The sequence below is a fragment of the Excalfactoria chinensis genome, chromosome 11 (genome assembly GCF_039878825.1).
Source record: "Excalfactoria chinensis isolate bCotChi1 chromosome 11, bCotChi1.hap2, whole genome shotgun sequence".
Lineage (NCBI taxonomy): Eukaryota > Metazoa > Chordata > Aves > Galliformes > Phasianidae > Excalfactoria > Excalfactoria chinensis.
The window spans coordinates 12,298,333-12,306,581 of record NC_092835.1 but is presented as its reverse complement, the minus strand read 5'-3'; positions in this window follow the sequence as shown (position 1 = coordinate 12,306,581).

Here is an 8,249-nt window from a genome sequence, read left to right as displayed (position 1 = left end):
CTGCTTGTGTTGGAATTTACCACACAGTCTTTGTGTCAGTGTGATTTCATGCACTGGAATAAAGGTCATCTTTATTTCATGAAGCCTAGTCTGGTTTTGTCCACGCCAGACGGTTTTCAAGACTGTGGTAAGCCAGGGTGTGTACTACCAAGGACCCACCTTACTTTTCTAGTTAGAAAACACAAGTGCATTTGTTTTGCATTATTTCTTACTGGTAAATGGGCACTTTGTAAACTCCCACTTGAGGGCATGGCACCTCCAAAAAAGACTGTGTCAAGGTTAGTCGTAATGAGGAAAATATGCAAATTCAAATTAAAAATATTTTCTTAATCGAGGATGCAGAAATTATTCCCTGTGGACATTTAAGTGACAATAAATTTCACATGGCTGGGAATTAACATGCCCCACTTCTATTACTTCACTCTTTAATTAAAAAAAAACAAAAACCAAAAAACAAACCGTATTTATATAAATGACTTCCACTGCATTTAGCTTCTGAGAAGAGATTCAGCTATTATGTTGAGGCCTAAGTTTGAGTAATTCATAGAACTGTACACACTTGCATACTGGAAAAGATATTGCATTTAACGTATCTTAAAAAGTACGAGACTAGGATAATGCCAAAAAAGGTTTGACTAATCATAATTGTCTGTAACAGCGCCAGCATTTGTATCAACCAATTGCACAGTGCTGGCAGGCTTTCTCTGTGTCTTTGTCTGGATGTTTGAAGCTGTGGCTGCATCTGTGTTAAACCCACACGATGGCCAGGCAGTATAGTGCATGAGCATGTATGTCTTCCTGCCCTTCTTTCAGGGCCGTTTGTCCCTGACATGCTGTGTGGCTGCTTCTGCAGACAGAACTGCTCTATGCACTCTGTACGGGGGTGAGAGGGTGAGAAGAAAGCTGGAGCTGATGTGTGAAATTTCAAGAGAGACCAAGGACCTGGGCATAGGTGGGAAGGAAAGAAGATTTGTGGGGAGGCCTCATGGCGCTCCTGGCTGTCCCCTGCAGTTCTCTTTACAATCTGCCATTTTTTTTAATAAGAGAAGCACTTGCTGAAAATGGACATTTGTATATATACATTCTCCGTCTTAGCCATGCAGGTTTGAATGTCCAAGGGTTTCTGCAGGCTTTTGCTGAATGCAAACTGAGCACTAATTTGTATCTAATCATAATATTTTCTAATCCCTTGGACGTACTAATAATCCTAAGGATTCCACACAAGCTCGGATTCTCTCTATGAAAATCATTTACAGTGGGATTTCAGAAGTACTCAGTGTAACCCTGCTTTCTTAGAAATCAATTGTTAAAGTCCTTGTGACTTCACTGGGAGCAGTTACACCAACACTGAGAGCTTAGAAAACACCTCCCTAAACTGTAGATGAGAATATACATTTGAGAATGTTGCAACCTAATTTTTCTACTGAGCTTATGACTGTAGTAACTGAGTGCCCTAGATTTAGTGCTGTATCTATTTGATGATGTCATTTCATCACCTTATCTGAATCTGGCACTGTCATTCATATTTATATAGCGATTATTCTTTGTGTCTCTCTTTGGTCCTTATATTTTTACTGTGTTGGTCATATCAGTCCTATACCTGTACCCACACAGACATTTAAGTCGCTCTAAATGCTAGCTATTTCAATATGCAAAGGCATAAGACATTTTCATTTACATACATATACACACGCACACACATGTGTATATCTATATATAATATTTATGTATATATTTTTGCTACCTGAACATGTTTAGGGACAAAATGATTATGGACTGAACTGAGATGTTCTTTGGATCGGTATGTTTATATTTTCTTCAAAACATCTGCTTAAATAATTTAAGAGACGCTTCTAATGTTGGTATATTCAATTGTTTAGATGTGATTCTAACATTAGGAATAGTAAAGTGTAACAGATTTTAAAGAATATTTCAGAAATTGAATCTGGAGGTAACAGCTTTATTACTGCATGGTGACTTGACCCATATTTCCTAATGTGATTTCCCTGCAGTAACTCGAATTGAGTTCATGTAAGTCTAATGATATCAGTTGACCTTGAGAGCTAGACCTTACAGCCCAGGGTTGTCCTGTTTATTTTTGTTGTTGTTCTTTGTTTTCTTTTAGATTTTGATTGTTTTCAAGAAATCTTTTGAATGAGGAATACCAAGAAAGTATAATTCATTTTAGCCACAAGAATTTTTACAATTTCTTTGAATCTTGTGATCTAGTTTATCTTTAGTTTCACAGTGACACCTCTCCCTGGCATAAATGCTCAGTAATTCACACCTGTGTAGCAGAGTGATGGTGCTAATTATATGCCGATGTGAAAAATGGTTATCAAATAATTTTGGCTCTGTTACTGGCACTGTGATGACTTTACTGTTGCTATTTAGTATTATTAACCTCCAGTTCTGCCTTTAAATGATTGATATTCTTCTATTTAGTCATTTAAATACCACCTAAAAATATATATATATTTGCCCTTTTTCATCAAGCAGGATTTCCAACGAAAATACATGGCTTGGTGCCCGGGGTAAATTTTGGTAGCAGTGATGAGTTGTGAGTCAGATATTTTAATATCCACTCAGTTAGAAACTTTAACCTTCTACACATTAACTTGAAGGGGACGGTACCAGCCTTGCAGTGGGGATGTTGCTTCCAGCTCTTAAAACTTGTGTTGAGCCCTTTAAGAGCCAACTGAAAACCACCTCATTACTATGCATAGAAAAACTACTTTAATCACTTTGAGATTTCTAAAATGTATTTGTTAAAATCTTTCTTTCACTCTGAGGCTGATATCATTTGAGTGAGGGCACTGAGGGAGTCTGACTTGAGAGGTACTGGGACATGAAAATATTGAAAACTCTTAAAAGCAGTGTTTAAAATAGCTTTTCTGTAAATGGTTTGGTTCACGCAGAAATGTGATCATTTGGTGCTGCAGTTTGGCATGCACTTGATGAATATGAACAAATTCACAGGTGACTTCACCTTTTGTGGGTAATGTGACCATATTTGATTTGTCATAACAACTTCTCTTGCATCATGATTTCTTCTCTCCTCTTTTTTTGCCTACCAATAGTTATAGACGAGAGAGATTGGAGCAGCTGGATATATTCCAGCAAAGGGCTGTAGAGATGATGAAGGGCTGGAGCATCTCACCAATGAGTAGAGGACGTTGATTTAAAAAAAACAAAAAAAAAAAACATGATCAGGATTTTTATCTTTTCTAAAATAGTTTAAAATGTTAGTTTTGCCTTGTTGTTTCTTTCACTTATACCTAATCATAATGTTGGAGGTATTTTAAATAAGGGAGCCCTGTGTTTGTTGTTGAGAATGGATGATAGGCAGCCCTGTGTTAAATAGATCTTGAGGAAGTTGTCTAGGAAATTTGCTTCCTTATTGGAAGGTAGAGATGAGTGTGAAAGTATTGAGTGCCCTGCTTGTGACTGGGAAGACGAGGATATTTCGTTTTGTTGAACCAGTAATAATAGCAGCATGGAAAACAATGCTGTTTTTATTAGAAATGCGGGTTAAAAATGAAGGTAAATGGTATGAAATATGTAGCTCTCCTGTCACTGAAATCTTATATTTTAGTATTTTAGAAGTATTTGAAAGAGGAGGAAGTATTTTTGCTCATTTAAGAAGTATCTGAAAGAGGAGGAAGTATTTTTGCTCATTAGAGACTTCAGCTATCCTTTTAGTTAGTTCAGCTAGATAAATCAATTCCTAGATTTTGTCCTGGAAACTATAAAAGCTTTCTTTTAAATTCTAGAATAGGAATAGAAGGCATGAAAAAAGAAATCATAGTGACAAATTCGCTCAACTGAACACAAACAAGCTGACAATTGCTGGCTGTAATATGATGTGATGCATGTGATACTAACATCTATTTTCCTTAAATTCAGAGCAATGCTTCTTGGCTTTGTATTTAAACATTTATTTAAACATATTAAAAAAGGTGGCTTCTTTAGTTCCCAACCAAGGGAAGCAAAGCAAGTAACAAGTGGGAGAAAAGTAGCTAGTGGTTGCTAATTATTCAGTTTTGTTGGTAAAGAGTTGTTTCATTTCTTTTTGCTGTTTTTTGTTTGTTCGTTTTTTAAACAGTTAATCCAATAAATTCGTCCTTTCATTTTCAGTTAATATGTGGCACAGAGTTATGTGGGTAGTGGGTGGAGCTGCTAAGGGGCTTGTGAAATGTTAATACTGTCTTCAAAAAATACATTGATAGATGTTAATGTTAAAGCAGCATTTGAAAATGAGGTAATATTTCAACATATCTGGCTCATGTAATTTGATCACCTGATCCAGACTTTTTGTATCCTTGCCCTTGCTGGGCTAGAATATGAAATTAAGCATTCAGATCTGGAAACCCCGGACTCTGGAGAATTTTGCTCTTTTGGAAAAGGTAACTCTGTCAGCACAATGGAACCATCTCATGTTGCTGGAACAAAAAGCATTTCTGGGAGGCATTTCAATGAAGATATGAAACTGTAGAGGCCACAGAGAGAGGAGAACAGGAAAGAGATAAGGAGGAACCTGGGTGGAAAAAAAAAAAAAAAAATGTTAAAGAGTGGCCAGCCCCATTATTTTGTGCTAACTTAGAACTGAATCTACAGTATGAAACACTTAAAAAATGTTAAGGTATTAGTATTGAAATGAAGATGACACCTACTTACTTGCAACATTTTTGCTTGCAAAGCTGTTTTGTTGTTGTTGTTCTTGTTGTTTTCTAATTCAGTTTCTGTGTGATTCCAGCAGTTTAAGAAAGTTTTAACATAAACTAAACATCTTCTAAGTGAAATTGATTAAATTGTGTTTTGCTCCTTGTGTGGGGTCTTACTGACTGTATTTTTGCATTTAGATGTAGTGATTTTTATCTGCTACGTAATTCACATCATTGATGCAACTTCAGTGTGTGCTGGTTTAGCTTCTACACTTAACACTCTTTTTCATTTCCAGTTGCTGGAATTATTACAGCTGATTTTGCCCCAGGCACAGTTCACTGGGGAGCTGGTACCTGGGGTTCCACTGATATCCCTGTCACTGGCAAGGTAAGGAGAGACTGACTTGAATTTGCTATGAGTAGCAGACTAGAAATAAATCATTTTAATATGCTTTCTGAAGATAAAAAATTAGGTGGGGCAGCGAGTGTCTTGCTGATTATTTATATGCATGTGGGCAGTATCAGGGAACATTGACTGTGGTTCTTGAAATACTATTTTTACTGATGTGCTTATACACTGAAGGAGCTAACCTATTTCAAAGAGAGTATTTTCTGTATGCCAAATCAAAGTGACTTTTTCTCCCCTGGAAAAAAGGAGCCCTGCTAAATGAATATCTGTTCTAACAAGTCTGCTACAAAATTATGAAATTATAGGACTATTTAGCCTCTTCTCCATTCAACAGGTTTCTTATGTGGTACTTCAAGATCAATTCATAAAAATCTGGTGTCTAGTACATCCGTGTAGCTTTGTATGATGCTTGCTCTGATGACATTAAACCAATAAAATAACTTGCTTTTCAGAATTGCTTCCTAACTCATTTTAGCACGGAAGGAATTATATAGCTGAATGACATTTGTTTGGTTAGTCATTTAATGTGAGCATCATTCATAAGAAGCCAGCACTGAGAATAAGCTCTTACTAAATAAGACTCCGTTTTGGCAAGTCTGCACTTTCTCTCTGAATACTACTGAAATAAATTATTTCCTTGCAACAATGCCATATTTAGCACACTAATAAAAGAGAGGAAGGAAAGTGGATCTTTGATAAGCTAATTATTTTTGGAACTTGCTTCAGAGTTTAGTAAATCAGCATGCTGCATCTGCAGTGCTAACTAAACTAATCTAAAATACTTTCCTCCCTGTGGAGGTATAGAAATGTCATAGTCCATGGAGACCTGCACTGCATTTATGCAGGTCTGCCTTTTCTGTCATAGATTCAACAGACCTTTCCAGAGAAGAGCTACGGTACTTTAAACCACCTTTACATCGGATTTAAAGAGATTAATGAATATCAGCCTTGTACTAAATAAATCTTTATCACTTGCTTTACCTACTACAGTAATTGTTTCAGTGCAGTGGAACACATTCAGTCTGCCAGCTTGCCATTAATCTCAAATACATCTTCAACAAAAGAATCTAGTTTATCTTCATTTATGAGTGGGCGTGCATGTCAGCTCTGGCCCATAATCAGGTCATCAAAATGCCATATATTAATCCCCTTTCATGTATGAATGTTACACGTTCATGTATGAGACTTATTTCTTTACTTTTTTATTTTTTTAAAGGGCTTCCAAATCTGTGTTATTACAGATATGTATGCATTCTTTTCACTGAATAAAATCTGTTAATGAATGTGAGGGCCAAGATTGTAGCATGCAAGGTTTATGCAAACAAATAGTATTGTTCTGTAATACATCCTTGCTGTCCCTTCCTCCTCCCCCCTCCACGTAGGAATAATTTGGGTCATGCCATAGATAGTAACACATGTATTTGTATGTGTGTATGATGGAGGGGGGTTCTTTCCGTATTTTAGCTTCAAAACTTATTTATTCTTACAGGCATGACAAAAAGCATCTTTCTACATTGCTATCATGTTATAAATTAAAAACAGGCTAGTGTGGTATGTGAATAATGTAGATATTTTATCTGTGTTTCATAATTCAAATTGCATTAATTTTTACTCAGCCATAATTTTACAATGAAAATTATGTATTTATGTGTGAATTTAAGCTTCTTTAAACTCTTTCTTTTTTTTTTAAAGTACGTATGCATGTACTATTTCTGGAGCTTTCTTCATTTGCGAAGGCACTCTCAGTTCTTTAAGCTCACAGTCAAACACACAAGTAGAAGTTAGGAAATTTTGGAATAACCAGTAAGGATGAGAAGAATGATTTATAAAAATGAATTAGGTCCTCCCTGAGGAGTACAGCAGAAGCTGGGATTTAGGAGGAACATAAGTTTGTGTGTGGAAGAGGTATTGAAGACTTGACTTGTTCATATCTGCACAGTTGGCTGAGCGGCAAAAAAGCAGGTAAAAACCATGGTGGAGGGCTTATGGGGTAGACAGAGGCAGTGTGAAGTTTAACATGGGGCAGAAATTGAGTATATTTTACGTAGTGAGAGCCTTAGATTTGATGCTGAACTGGATGCCTTCCCAGTAAGTAGGATTCAGAGGAGGGTCTGATGTACTTAACTCCATCGTGGGAGATGATCAACATTTGCATTTAAGCTGTTTAGTCACAAAGGCCAGGGAAGAGGACCAAGACACAAACAAACCAAAAGCAAAACCCAAACCAGCAGAGCATAAATATCCTCATGGACTGAAATCCCTTCTTTACAGAAGGTGCTGACATAAGTGAGTGTTAAAGTCATTGACAATAGTGGAAATACTTTGCATTTTTTTGATTGAACTTTTTTTTTTCTCTTTTCCCAATAGAGAACATGGTTATTCTGGTTGCTTATTTTGTGTGTTGAGTGTTGTTCAACTGCTATTGCTGCAGGTAAGATGACAGCAGTAGGGCAGTGAGGAAGTGAGGACTGTTAGGGGCTTGATGCAGCATTGCTGGGGAGGACTCTTAAGCATACTTTGTCTACATAATGGCACACAGAGTGCCATTATAATGGCACTAAGAATACTTGACTGCTAACTCAAGTTCTTAGATCAATATAGGCATGCTAGCACTGCACTATGCTCCACAGGCACCAGGCTAACTAGCACAGGTCAACATGAAGCTGTCTTTATATCACATGCTTGGAATTAGCTTGCTCTGCATTGACTGGAAAAGACTGGGCTCCTCTGCATGGCACTGGGAAACCTGGGTTCTGTTATTGACCTTGGGCATCTTTATCACTACACTGCAGCTTTCACACCACAATTATTATGCCTGATGCCGTCTTTCCTTAGGTACGTTGGCGCCGATCTGGGGAGCTGTATGTATAGAAATATTAAGTATTATTTTTGCTAAGCAGTATGGGACATATTCCTGACTTTTGCCTTGCCACGCGATACACCAGGTTTCTTAAAATCTTTAAGAGAAGTAGATTTCTTTGTAAAAGTAGTATCAATATCATAAATTATGCTGCAATTGCAAGTGACTTGAGTCTCAACAATGGAGGCTGACCTGAACATTTATTTGAGCTGTTCTTGATTAAGGGGTGGGTCTGTTCAGTGGAAAAACCACAAGTGAGAATTTGCCCTTTACATTTAGATGATTATTTTTATACTGTATTTCTTGACCTTTCAGC